The sequence below is a fragment of the Marmota marmota genome, unplaced genomic scaffold, assembly GCF_001458135.2.
Source record: "Marmota marmota marmota unplaced genomic scaffold, marMar, whole genome shotgun sequence".
Taxonomy (NCBI): Eukaryota; Metazoa; Chordata; class Mammalia; order Rodentia; family Sciuridae; genus Marmota; species Marmota marmota.
The window spans coordinates 44,869,040-44,883,860 of NW_026000026.1; the positions used below are offsets into that span (position 1 = coordinate 44,869,040).

A 14,821-nucleotide genomic window follows, 5' to 3' on the forward strand; every position below is an offset into this window, starting at 1 on the left:
GTATGCTGATGTTAGTTCTTTTGGATAAATACCAGGGAGTGAGATAGCAAGGTTATATGTTGGTTATATAGGTTATATAGATTCCTAGCCTTTTGAGGAATCTCCCTTCTGCTTTCAAAGTGGTTGTACGAATTTGCAGTCCTATCAACAATGGATAAACATACCTTTCCCCCTACATTCTCAGCACCATTTATTGTTATTTGTATTCATGATGATTGCCACTCTAACTGGTATGAGATGAAATCTCAGTGTAGTTTTGATTTGTGTTTCTTTGATTACTAAGGATGTTGAACATTTAGTTTCAGAGAGATAGAGATAGAGATAGAAAGATAGAGATGAGAGAGAGAGAGAGAGAGAGAGAGAGAGAGAGAGAGAGAGAGAGAGAGAATACAGATAGAAAACAAAGTTGGATTTTAATTTTGGCTTCCTGGCTCAGTCACTAAGCAGTGGTAGGATTTGGCACAATTTCCTTCTCTTAGCCCAACTTTCCTCAAATGTAATATGGGAATGATAATAAAGGATTGCTCTGGATGCAGAAAGGATGCCTACTGTGGCCTGGCATATAGAAAGGGCTCAATGCATAATCTCTACGATTAGTGTTGTTTCGTGGCTGCTATGGTTACGATCCCCCTCTCCTCCCTGTTAGCTGCAGACTGGCCTCTGGCCCTTATGTTTTGAGCTTATCCTTATGAAAAGTCACTGTGCTGCCAGTAAAGGAAATGGCCTGGAGCCCTATTCTCAGATATTGTTAGGACATAGGAACCCACACTCACTGCATGTTTACTCAAGCGAGAGGATTCAAACTGCTTCCTCTAATGGTCCCTGAAAAGGGCTGAAGCTTTGTCAGTTGATCTTTTGAGATCTGGCTGGCTGCAGATGAATAATTAAACTCCTGCCAATGCAAAGGTACCATGGAAATTCCTTAAAGGGGCCTGCTATTTTCTCTATAATGGCATCTCCCCACCCACCACCACCACCTTAATAATCAGATCTGTGTTACTTAGCCAAAGTTAGAGTTGTAAGCCCGGACCATTACCCTCTCCCTCATGGGTAGTTTCTCAATAGTAGTTGTATGTTAGCCTCTCAGTCCCCACAGACCTGGCTGAGAGGGGCTGGAGTGGGTCCCACCAGAGCTGAGGGAGGCCAGTTCCTGTCTTAGTAAATTGCAGAAAGAGCCACTCCAGGGGAATACCAAACAGAGGAGACAAATATCTTCTTGCATGTTGATACCCTCCTGGAAGGAAAACCACAGCCCCCGGGAAAACTTGGCCTATTTGTATAACATCCTGTTACTGGAGGGCCAGAATTCAGGCATGGAGAGGTACTTTAAAACAAACAAAGAGCCACTCCTGAAAGTGTGCAAGGATTGAAAAGAAGCCAATTCAAACCCCAGCGTGTTCGGAAGAAATTGTTAAGTGTGTTTCCTGTCTCTAACTGTCAGCAGTGGCATGTTTTTTCTCCAAGATTTTTGAATCCTAAGGGACTACTTCCCAGCATGAACCCCCAGGGCTCAGCTCCACATGCTATTTGTGTAAAATCACACATTTTAACACAGCTGGACTGTACTGAGAAAAAAGAGCTCCTTTAATTTTTTGACCTTAATTCTGAGGCTTATAATACCTGTGAACAAGAGAAAACAATTACCTTTAATTCTTTCAATCTAATTGCTAATTGTCCTATAACCCAAAGATCAGTCTTTCAGATTTTCCTCTCATCGCTTCCTTCCCAGAGTCTTTTAAAGGTGCCTATTGGATGCGTGGGAGGAAACTGATGGATTATGTATGTGGCAGAGAAGATTGGAGGCCCCTGGCAATGATATCTTCCAACTTCTCCTGGGCAGTGGTCCTTGTGGCCCTGGTTCCTGGACACCTTGATGGACTTTAGGGTAGCAGTGTGACTGGAGAACTCATGCTCTGTCTTATGTCTACAGGGATTGTCAACTTCTTTCTTTGGCTGACCATTCTCCCAGTAGTTCCACATGAGTGCAGACCCTCAAACCCTGAAGAATCCTCCAGCAACTTGCTGGCTTGGGCATCCACCCTGCATCTGCTCAGATGCATTGGATACATGAGGAGCCTGGGAAAACTGCACCTCTGGGCCTCCCCTCTTTAACCACAGAGATACAGCTGAGACCCTGACCCAAGGATGTGAGTAGAAATGGTTTATTTAGGAGGTGAAGCTGGGAAACTCTAGCAGAGAGTGAGGAAGTGAATGGGGGAAAGGAGAAGCCATTAAAGCCATACTAATTGCCACCAACGTGGGCAACTGGAGCTTAATTGCCTAGGGGAATTATGGGAACTTTGTAGAACAGGCCACAGAGTTATGGACATGTTAATAACTTATAAAGTTAATTATGAAGATTAAATAGAATATGCACACAAAATAATTAGCACAGAACCCAGCGCATAATAAGGACTCAATAAATGTAAACACACCCCACTCCCCCATAAACCCTCCCACCCCAAACTCCTTTCTTGCCAGTTCTTTCCACGGCTTCTTTGGCTCTCAGTTGTTCATCTTGTTTATAACCACTTCTCTCTGTTTCTCAACTACGTTTTTATTTTTACTCCCTGAACTGAAGGCAAATATTCCTCAAGGTCCACCCTCAAATTTTGGCTTTTTTTTTTTTGTGTGTGTGTGTGTGTGTGCTGAGAAAATGAATCCACATGCAGAGCTAATAGGAAAAAAATGCTCAAGCCTCTTAAAACATTAATGAATAGACATCCCTTTGGGGTAGACATTCCATCCCAGCCCCAGGCAGGGGAACCAATGCAATCTGTGTCAAAATAAAACTTGTCAGTTCAAATGTTTTAGGAAGTGCAGTAAAGCAGAAGGCTGAACATTTATAATTTTGATAACATGAAGAGTTGTGGGTATTGGGGGAAGTAAGTTTTCTCATATTGTTTTGATAGGAGCAAAAATTTATCTTGCCACTTTAGAGGGCATAGTATTTATTAAATTATTAATATACTTAACATTAGTATGAATAATATTTATTAAATCTGAAAATGCACAACATTTTACCACCCAACAATTCTACTTTTACATACCCACTACTGAGAAACCTGTATATACATATAGTTGGTAACTGCACTAATGTCAGCATAGGACAAAAGGAGAAAGCATTCTACTTGATTAAAAACTTCAGGTTGATAGAAGTTTTTAGTTTTAGTCAACTTAAGGTTAAGTGAAAGAAACAGGGCCTTGAGAAGCAAATCCCAAATTCCATTAAATGGGAAAAGAGACAAATTGAGAGAGCAGCAACCAAGTTCCAAGTCAGAAAGAGAAGAGAGAGGAGGAGGGAAGGGCCTCTTTCATCTGGAGACAATTTCAGGATGAGGCAGGACTGGACAGAACAAGTAGGATGTGCCAGTCTGAATTGCCACTTAGGGGCTCAAGGTTGAGAGGGTCATCACAGGCTGCATAAATAAAGGGAATAACAAGCTTTTTAACCTGCCCTTCTGCCTGTGATTGATGGCTGGGATCTGTAGATTCAGATTCATTTGAAGCCAACAGATCAGTAAGATAATCTCAGTGAGGTAATCATATTCCTTCAAACTTAGTAATCAGGACAGTGTGTGCTGGATGGTAGAGGTCAGGTGTGCATCAGGGAGCCCACTGAAGAACTGAGAAGAATAAGGATGAAAGCTGGGATCTCAGGGCTCCCTCTACCATTCCTGTTTGATATCATTCTTATCAGCCATTTTGCCCTTGACTCTTGATGGTACGGGGCAAACCCAAGGTGGTCAAGGCATAAAAGATGGGTGGCACATCTTCACTGGTACAGGATTTCAATGTTGAACAGGTACTTAATCTGTGATGTTGTCTTACCTAACTTCTCACCCCAGTAAAGGCCCTTCTAGATGTTTCCACCAGAGTTCACATTTGGCCTGTGTGATATTCAACTTCCTTCCCAAGTCAATCTTCCCTTGCTACCTCTTTCTGTTGATGGTGCCAATATTTGCCAAAATCCAGACAACTAACTTCTACACTATTATCTTTTTCTTTTCATCAAAGCAAATCTCTTCTCCCTGAGATTTTCTTTGAGTCATCCTTCATTTCAATACCCACCAGTCTACATGAGGAAGTCACTGCTACTTAGCAAACTTCTCCTTCCCTCCAGTCTCTCCTGGCCCATTGCATTCTGCACACTGCTCTCCCCAAAGCCCACATCAGCCTCCTATTCTCTATCTCATTAGTCTACTTCTTAGCCATCTTCAGTTTGATTTTTCTCGTATATGAGAAATCACTGTCCTAAAGGTTTTCCCCTCCAAATTATGCCCTATTCAATATTTCCACTGTAGCCCACTTAATTCTTGCACTCATCACCATGAGCCCCGTAACCATTGGCCTCTTTGATTTTCGTTTCTCCACTCTACCCTACATTCCATTGCTGCAGTAATCTTGCTTATACATCATTTCACCAAGCCACACCTCAGCTCAAGTATGTAGAAGGCCTACCACTTCATATCACATCAAATCTAAACTTGGCCTGGCTATCATCACCTGACCCTGTGAGCCAATTTTCCCATCCACCCTTACTCTTTCTTTTTACAGGAACAAGTCTCCCCCACTTCCTCTGTTCTATAAACGTCTTAAGTTTACTCCTAATGGTACAGCTTCATTCAGACTTTGTCCTGTGCTCAATCAAAGCTTGTTTAAGTTCTTAAGATCTATGGGATCTTTTATGGCTATCTGCCCCAACACATTTCATGTTCTACCTACCAATTGGTTAGATTCCATCCTGTACTTGTTTTGAATTATCCTCTAGTAGTTCCTTGTTTTATGTGTAAATTTCATGTACTCCAAAAGCAAGTCCACATTGATATCTGTTTTTCTCTCCCACTGCTTCATGCAAAGTAAATTTATGATAGATATTGCTGAATTGAAAGTTCATTTCCAAATATTCCTTTGTGAATAAATACAGTATTGTCTTTTAGATCTAGCTTAAGTGACCAAGGGATAATACTCACAATAATTCAGCCTTATGTATATCATACTATTTAAAGCTTCCTTAGAAGATAAAACAAAAAGCCACAAACATACAAAGTGTTAAAAATGTGCTAAGTTAATGGCAAGTGACATATGAGTCAACAACGGGTTCAGGAAGGAAAGGAAAGAAAGGATCTTGACTTATTTTTAATGCCAGAATAAATATGTGTACATACTTCTAACATGAAAAGTACTTCTCAGGGTTGTATTTGTTTTGTGTTCTTATGTCCCTTATGATGAGTTTCAAGTTTGAAAAGGGACTGTATGAAACACAAATGAGGTCATCAGGATTATATGAGTTTGTTGGGAGGGGGGGTTACTTAAATCCCTTCAAATGCTTTTTTCTTTTCTTTTTTTCCCTTTATTTATTTTTTCCTTTAATTTTTATTGTTGGTTGTTCAAAACATTACATAGTTCTTGACATATCATATTTCACACTTTGATTCAAATGCTTTTTAAACTTTTGTAGAATCCAGGTATAGTTAGAAGGTTATTATATTGCCAATATCTGAGTGTAATAACATTTTGGAGACTAAGCAATATAAAGATTGAGACATAAAGAGCAAGGATCAACTTAATCCAAGTACACTGCACTTATTTGAGATAAGGAATAAGTATGTTCTTTTACAATAAAAATTAGCACACTATTGAATTTATAAATTGTAATTAGGGATGGCTGAACCAGTTTGATCAAAAAATCTGCCAATTCTTTTTTTAATTATTATTATTAGTTGTTCAAAACATTACATAGCTCTTGACATATCATATTTCATACATTTGATTCAAGTGGGTTATGAACTCCCATTTTTACCCGTATACAGATTGCAGAATCACATTGGTTATACATCCACGTTTTTACACACTGCCATGCTAGTGTCTGTTGTATTCTGCTGCCTTTCCTATCCTCTACTATCCCCCCTCCCCTCCTCTCCCATCTTCTCTCTCTACCCCATCTACTGTAATTCATTTCTCTCCCTTGTTTAAAATATCTGCCAATTCTTTAAGCCAAAATTTAATACTTTGGTAGAAATATTCCTTTACCATAAAGATCAAGGTATTGCTCTTGATGTTTCTAAACTGTTGGAATATCAAAATCAATATTTCTTGTTCTTCAGCACTTACAAACATTTCAGGTTAAAGAAAAATGGGATTTACATCATATTAAGACTCTCGGAGTTGGGGATGTGGCTCAAGCGGTAGCGCGCTCACCTGGCATGCGTGCGGCCGGGTTCGATCCTCAGCACCACATACATACAAACAAAAATGTTGTGTCCGCAGAAAACTGAAAAATAAATATTAAAAACTCTCTCTCTCTCTCTCTCTCTCTCTCTCTCTCTTTCTCTTAAAAAAAAGACTCTTAAAACAGATTCTACAGGGTAGTCTAGGAAATTGACTAGAATATACAGGGACCCATATTACAGACCCATATGGGGCTCTGTAGTCAGACAATTTCAATGCAAGAATTAGGGTCACATACAGTATAAGAGAGAATGAACAAGGGCATGTGGCTTTTGAAAGTCATGAGTATTTGCTGGATCAAGATGGCCTATTAACATATTTCCTGAAACCAGTTGGTGATCTTGGGTTGGTAAGCCACCACCTCCCCCAAGCCTGTTTTTACATTCATAAAAGTAGAAAGTGATGATAATATCTATCCTCCTTACTTCACGGGATGTCATAAAACTCCACTGAGACAATACATGATAAAACATGTCAGAAACAATGTATAAGGTTCTTCGGGAAAAATAAGATTTCTGGTATGATACCAATTTAGAGAAGCACAAATAAAAAGGGAAACATTGTATCAGTGTGTAAACCAAATTATTGAAGGATTGATGTCATGGGAATTTCAAAGGCAACTTGATAAGCAAAATATATTTTCTGAATAGTTGGAAAGGTTTTATTGGAGAATTACAATGCTAGAAGAAAAAAGGAGGATAAATGGATGAAACGGAGATGCATTAAATTAGCTGGAGTGCAGGAGATACTGTAACTCTAATAAAAGATAAAGAAGAGTTGGAAGGAAGAATTAAGGGATGGGCTAAAGAATCCCAAGCAGCAAGATCATTGTGCCAACAGTCAGCAGCCAGTTATTTTTTGTATTTTATTTCATTTCAGTTTCACAAACCACCCCACAAGGTGGGCATTCTGATTCCCATTTGAAAAGAAGGAAATTGAGGCTCAGAGAGCCTTATCTGGCCCAAGGCTACACGTTAGGAGATGGAACCTAGAAAAAAACTCAGAATTTTCTGAGGCCAAACTTTTTTATTTTAATGCCATGGATCAGGATTTATAGAGTAATGGAATACCCCAGAAATCTCAATGGGGCTAGGGCTAGAAGACTAGAGTGGGTGGGAACAACATGGCCTGAGCAACAGGTAGAGAAAATTCCTCCATCTCCACAACTTTATTTTGGTACTGAACGGACTAATTTTCTTCAAATTATTTTAGTATGCTAATTTCCTAAATCATCAAATGTATTCCTATTTCTCTTTCTCCCTCTAGCTCCAGCAAAAAGAAAAAGAAGATAACTGCAGTCAAGCTAACCCCCCTTTTTTAAACACAAAGAGAACAACCTCTTAGCTATTACTTCTTCTCCACCCAAACCACCTCCTCTGGAAATAAACATATTACTAATGCCAGAGTTGCTACAGGACCAGAATTACGGGACAGTCAACAATAGGAAACGATATTGCAAATACAATTGAGAGCATAATACACACAAGGCTTTGTCCCATTCCCTTACCAAACTTCCTCTTACAAATATCCTCACATAACTGGAACATGATGCTATTGGCCAAAGCATCTCATCAGGGCTGAACCAGAGAGCCCCTGATTCTCATTATAATTAATTGGCCATAATAGAAACTTTAAACAATTGGGCTCATGATGTAATTATGACATGTGCTTCCTTTGATGAAATCTTCCACAGGCTGCAGGAAATAGGCCAGTAAGGAAGTATATGTGCACTAGGCCCACAAGGTAGACTGAAACTACCAGTTTTGTTTCTCCACCCATAGTCCAACTATTTGCTGAATCCCTGTCAAAGAATTAAGAACTAGTTCCTAAGAAAAATAAAGCACATGAAATAATGTCACTCAGGACTTAAAACCAAGCTCTTACAGCACATGGGAACTCTCACTGATATTCCTCTGCATCTGGAGTTCAGAGCTCTTAATGACTATCAATGCTGATTGCTCTTTTCTCTCTCCTTTCTTTCTGTTGGGGAATTGGACTGTGAAAGGCAATATTTTCATATTACATGAGCTGAGCTGCCCAGATTTGAATTCCAGCTTTGCCACTTCCTTACAACTTGATTTACAAGCACTTTAACCTCTCCTTGTTCTCAGAATGGGGATGACTACCAGGACATGACTACTAGGAGTCCCTCAACCTACTGGGAAACCTACTGCATCTTGCAGTAAGAGTTGATTCCCTCAACCCCACACATCTTCTATTTCTTCTTACCTGGATTAAATTCCCCAGGCAATCAGTCTTAGTCGTTCCTTTATATAGATCCCCTACCTTCCTTGCTCCTCCTTCTTAATAGTTTTCTCCTGACAGCACTTTAATCCTGTTGAAATCCAATCTTCCATCTTTGTGCTTACTCCTGGATCACTGGCTGTGGCTGAACAAAAGCATCAACACACGAATCACTCTCCTTTTAAATTCATGACTATGAACTTCAAGTGTGCCCTAATCCTGCTTGCTAAACCCACATATTGTCCTAGATTATTTACTCTGCACTAAGGAAATGGAAGCAAGAATATTAGAATTCACTCTTCTATGCACCACTGTGAGAATCCGTTTACCTGAATAGGCTCTGATTTCATTGCTAATTCTGAACAAATCATCTAAGCTCCAGGTAAAGCCATTCCCTCCACCTGCATCCCAATCATAGACCCTGTACCTTTTACCTTTCGTGGAAGTGTCTCAAGTCACTTTCTTCTTTCACATCATCCATGTTCCTCTTTCCTGAGTCATTGCTATTCATGTATGTACTATTGCGTCTACACATGGAAGTCTCAAACCCCTCTCTTAACTCCACTTTCCTCTCCAGCTGCTGCCCCACTTCTCAAATCTCTTTTTTAAGAAGAACTCTTTGATACAGTTGTCATTACTGGCTCTTTCCAATTCAATTCCCATTCTTTCTTAAACCCACTCCATTTCATCTATGCCCTTATCACTTTTCAGTATTGCTAGTCTCTCTACCTTGTGAATCTGGCAGTTAGTTCTGAATCATCATCTCACTTTATCTAGAGCAGACTTTGAAACAATTGAGCAGTTTCTTCTCTGAGAAATGTCTGTCTGCACTTGGTGTTCCATTTATTAGGATTGCATAACAATGACCCCAAACTTAATGACTTACTATTTTGCTCATGGATCTGCAATCTGGATAGGGCATGGTGGAGACACTCATTTATTTTCCACTTGGTGTTAGCTGGGGTGGCCCGAAGGTTGGTCCTGGAATGATCTGAAATTCATTCACTCATATACCTGCTGTCTGGGCTGGAAAGACTTAAACACCTAGGGGCTAGAACACTTGTGCTACTTTGGCATCTGTGTCTCTGTTTCTCTGTATGTCTCTCTCTGTTCTCCCCAGCAGGGCAGCATCAGCATCAGAGTCAGATAACTTACACAGTGGCTCAGCCCTCCCCAGGCATGAAAGAAGCCAGATAAAATCTGTATTGTCTGGATATCTTTGGGAATCATCTAATTTCATTTTTTACCATAGTCACAGACCTGACACATTCATTAGGAAACAGTCCCCATCTCTTGTAAGGGAGATAACACTGAGGCCATCTTTAGGAAATGTAGTCTATGGCATCTGACTCCTAGGGTACTGCATTCTCCTGTCTCAGTGGCATTTCCTTCTCACCCTCCTTTGCTGATTCCTCTTCATCTTTCCCACACTTTAAATTTGCAGTTCCAAGGGCTCGGTCCTTTATCTTCTTGTTTTTATTTCCCTCTCTTTTTTTTTTCGGTGATGCCAAAGAGTCTCATCATTTTAAGAATCACTTATATTATAATGACTTTCAAGTCATATGTCCAGACTGGACCTTTCTCATGAACTGCCTATTCAGTATTTCTTCTTGGATGTATAACAGGCATCTCAAGTTGAACATATCAAAAACTGGAACTCCAGATCTTCCCACCCAAACGTGCCCTACCTTCTGTTTTCTCCATGTGGTTGATGGTTTCTCCATCCTACCAGTTGATCAGGCCCAAATTCCATCTTCACTTTTCTTTTCTCACATCTTTCACTAATTGATTAGAAAACCCTTTTGGCTGTGCCTTCAAAACACATCCATGATATAACCATTATCTCCTAACCATGATATAATCATTGTCTCCTAACTTTAACTCTTCTGGTCCAAGTTTTGTACATTATCTGTTATAATTACTAACATTTTTGACACAAAGCTACAACTCAAGTTTTGTTGCTGCTGTGCATTCTGCCATACTTTCAACAATCTAGTTGGGAACAACTTAGAAAATATGGATGAATAGTGTATATATTTCAGAACTGTTTAAACTGCCTGAATTTGTTTCTCCTTTCCAGTTCTTGAGCAGCTCCCCTGAAGGCTTATAGCAAGACGAGCAACAGCTTTCTTTACTCACTATTGTTAGCATAATTGCAACCATCTTCCTTTTCCCTACCCCCACTTTATGAATATTGTTCTTATTCCCAAGAAATAGAAGCTAACCCGAGATAAAACCTACTGGCCTGGAGACATGCTGGTCTCTCCCTGTTCTCTCACTGAGAGATAGGAGACAACTTACTGGTCCCTGAGATGGGGATGTACTGGTTTCCCTGTTCTTTCCTTGAGAAGATAAAGGGACCTGATGGTTTTCCTGTCTCCCCCTGCCCCCAGAGATAGGAAAACTGCCTCTCTCTGTTCCCAAGAAACAAACTTGTGTTCCATAAGATCAGGGGATGCTTACTATGTCAGTCAAGACTAAACCCACCCCTAGCACGCAGCCATAATTCTTGCCTATAAAAGATAACATCAAGGGGAGTTGTGCTGTGACATCAGGGATAACCTGTCTCCCAGCAGGGATGGAAAGTGGAAGACAAAAGTATCCCTGGATTATCAAGAGCTTCCTGTTCAGAGAAAATAGTTTTTGACAGTGGTTAATAACTGAACTGCCTACTTCTGTTTTAATCCTTGAGCTGTGAGGAAAAATTATTATATTTAGGAAAATGGCCCTGGTTTTAGTCCTACTTTCAGATACATCTGCTGTCATCTCAGGAATTTAGCAAATGCTTGAGTAATCAATTATTCTAAAATACATTTACAAAAATAGAAGTTGGATTATTTATACTAACACTTATCCAATTATTTCTATTATTCCAGAGTGATTTTAGAAGTAATTACAAAGTAAAAATTCTTTTTTTAAAAGTATTTATTTTTTAGTTTTAGGTGGACACAATAACTTTATTTTATTTTATGTGGTGCTGAGGATCGAACCCAGTGCCTCACTCATGCCAGGCAAGCGCTCTGCCTCTGAGCCACAACCCCAGCCCCACAAAGCAAGAATTCTTATTAATGTAAGACATTACAAGCAAGGTTGTCAAAACAGGTCTCGTGGGCATCATAATATTCAAACTGGTAACTGACCACTTATATCAAGGAACACTGTGAATTCAGGATTACTCCTTGTTGGCATAATTGCAGCCATCTTCCTTTCCCCCACCCCACTTTATGAATACTGTTCTTATTCCCAAGGAATAGAAACTAGCCCGAGATAAAACCTACTGGCCTGGAGACATGCTGGTCTCTCCTTATTCTCTCACAGAGAGATAGGAGACGACTTATTGGCCCCTGAGGACATACTGGTTTCCCTGTTCTCTCCTTGAGAAGATAAAGGGACCTGCCGGTTGGTTTCCCTGTTCTCCCTTCTGAGAGATGGGAAAACTGCCTGTTTCCCTCCCCTAATCCGAGGCCTTGATTCTAGCCTATAAAAAGTAACATTCACAGGGCGTGGTGGCACATGCTTATAATCCCAGAGGTTTGGGAAGCTGAGACAGGAGGATCATGAGTTCAAAGCCAGCCTCAGCAAAAGCAAGGTGCTAAGCAACTCAGTGAGACCTGTCTCTAAATAAAATACAAAATAGGGCTGGGGATGTGGCTCAGTGGTAGAGTGCCCCTGAGTTCAATCCCGGGTACCCCCTCCTAACCCTGCCCCACCAAAAAAAGTAACATGCTAGAAGGAGCTGCTGCTGCTCTCTTTTTCTCTGCTCAGAGCAGCCTGTCAGGCTCCTGACAATAAACCTGCTTCTTATACCAGGTATGTTCTGCGCCACTTTCTTTTCACTCCTTATGAGGGAGTGTTTGACTGTGGTTCTTCAAAAAGTTGAACTACTTTTTATCATTATATTTGCAATTATGCACATGGAGTGAAATAGTAGTAAGAAATTGAATTCTTTCTTTATTCTAAATATATGAGTAGTTGAGGATTTGTCTTATATTTCAACCAGCCATGCTGCTTCATAATAATAATAATAGTTGCAAAAATTAATACACTGGATTTGTAAGAACTTGAGTGGGAGAATTAATATTCATATACCCCAGTCACCAGAGCTAAATTAGGTAGATACCTAGTGGTTTCAACTTTTTGCACTAAATGCTATTTTGAAATTATATGCAGGTCCCAGGCCTAGTCATCTCCTGTCCTATAGGCCCCAGTCAGCTGGGTGGGGGTTTAGTGTAGTCATTCTGCTCTGGGACTTTCCGGACGGAGTACTCCGTGGTTCTGAGTCATTTGCAGGTGTTCCTGGGGCCCAGCGGCTGTGGATGGCAGATGTCCATAGTGGGACTGGGCAGCTGAAGGAGTAGAAAAAAGGTCTCCTGTCAGTGCCTCAGTGGATAAAATCATCTCACACTTCAGGGTTTCCTGGAACCTGGTTCAGAAGGCCCAGTTGGGGGACAGCAGGCTGAACCTTGGTGTGGGGCACTTGATGGTGCCATCCCTCCACTCCCTGCTTGGCAAATGGGCTGAAACCTTTCCTATAAGACCTCGTCACTGGACAACACAGAAGCAGTCCCTGGTGGAGACATCCATGAAGCCAGACTCCAGCAGTTCCCTGGGATCCTGGTATAGCCAAGGCAGCCGTTTGGCTCTGCTGAGAAGCCTCCACAGCCACTTTCATGCCTTCATCCTGGGCCTCCTCAACACCAAGCAGTTGTTGTGGTTTTCCAGTCTCCGGGAAGGTGCAAGCCTGCTGTCCCTTCTGTGTCTGCCCACCGGATTCTTCTACCTGTACTCAGTGCCCTTCCCTGTCCAGAGTTACTACTCTTGCTGCAGCTTATGGGTGTTCACCTTCCATCTGGACCTGCTCTTTGAGTACCACCACCTGCCCTTAGGTCAACCTGAGCCCCTGCCCCTCCATGCCTGCCTTCACCCCTACAGAAAAATGCATAAGCCATGTGGCACTGGAAGCATAGGGGTGGGGGTGGCTGGCCCAGAGTCTCTGGGGAGCTTCTTGGAGGGAGCTCCCAACCCATCAGCTCGTTCAACTCCTCTATACCAGTCAGCTGGTGGGAGCATCTGACCCAGGTCTCCTGGTCTATGCCTCAGGGGGGCACTGAGGACTTCCCTCTTCCCTGGTGGAGACTTGGGCAACAAGAAACTGCAGCTGAGGGTACACAGGAAAAACCTCTGCCAGCAGAGGAAGTGGCACCAGGCAGAAGTGTTGGGCTTGGGAGACTGTTTGGCTTGTCTGGGGTCCCCACAGAAATGGAGTGGAGCCTTAAAGTCCAGTACACCATCCAGTGGGCTACTCCCAACAATGAGTGTGTTGGTTCACGTGAAGCAGGGCACCTTCAGAGACTCCTTCTTAGGAGGAGCTTGTGGCCTCAGCACCCAGCACAGCATAGGCTCACAGAGCAGTTTGGGCTTTCTGTGACCACACTGTGGCAAGACCTGACCAGTTAAGCTTCTGGCGTGGACAAGTGCTGAGTGCCATTGCCACAGTGGATGAAAACTGGCTATGCTGTGGGTGGGATGGCAGGGAAGAGTTGGTGCCAGTGGGGAATACCTCCTTTGGTCTCTAGCCTTAGGAGGCTTTGCTTTCCTATGTATGTGTCCCTCTGTCACCTGGGACTGGAACAGCTTCTGAACATATGTAAACTGACCATCCCAGAAACCTTTTTCCTGTCTGCAAAATGATATTTCTTCCCACATCTTTTCTGCAAATCTTTAAAATAAACTTTCCTGCTTCCCTTCATGCCCATTTGTTAGGTGAAACCTGCTCTTCCAAATATTGAAGAGGAATCCCCTCCCATGAAACCTCTCTCCTCTTTCCCATCTGTATAAGGGAACATCTCCTTTCCTATCTGTAAAATGGAACCTAGCCCTCTTCTCCATCCCTAAGTGGTCTGTGTCAGTGCAATTGTCTACATTTTAATGCTATCAGTAGTCCAAAGATGGTGACTATGTAAAAGGGGATATAAAGAGTTAGAATACTGATGAATTATTGCAAGAGCCAAACAAACAAAATGATGGAGAGAGAAAAGGCAGTAACGATAAGCAGGTTACCTCCTGAATCCCCTCAAATCTCAACGATGCAGTGTTGGTGAAAGCCAAGACAAAGGCTAGGGCTTTGGGTTATTTGTTAATCCAGGTTCTCCTTAAAACAAATCCTAAAATTAAGATTTATGTGAGAGTGATTTATTAAAGAAGTAAGGGCAGCAAAGAAGTAAAGGCAGTAAGGGAATGGTAAAAGAGACAGGAAAAGGGAAGAAGATAAGCCAGGCTGAGAGGTCTAACACACTGCTGCAGTGGATGGCAGGGAGCTGGGCTTCCAGAACTCAACAATCGCTAC

The 14,821-nt window shown here is 41.6% G+C and overlaps 1 pseudogene; it reads left to right on the plus strand.

Moving 5' to 3' along the window:
- The first annotated feature begins 12,722 nt into the window (after nt 1-12,722).
- On the plus strand, nt 12,723-14,158 carry LOC107146687 (annotated as a pseudogene).
- Nucleotides 14,159-14,821: the final 663 nt, after the last annotated feature.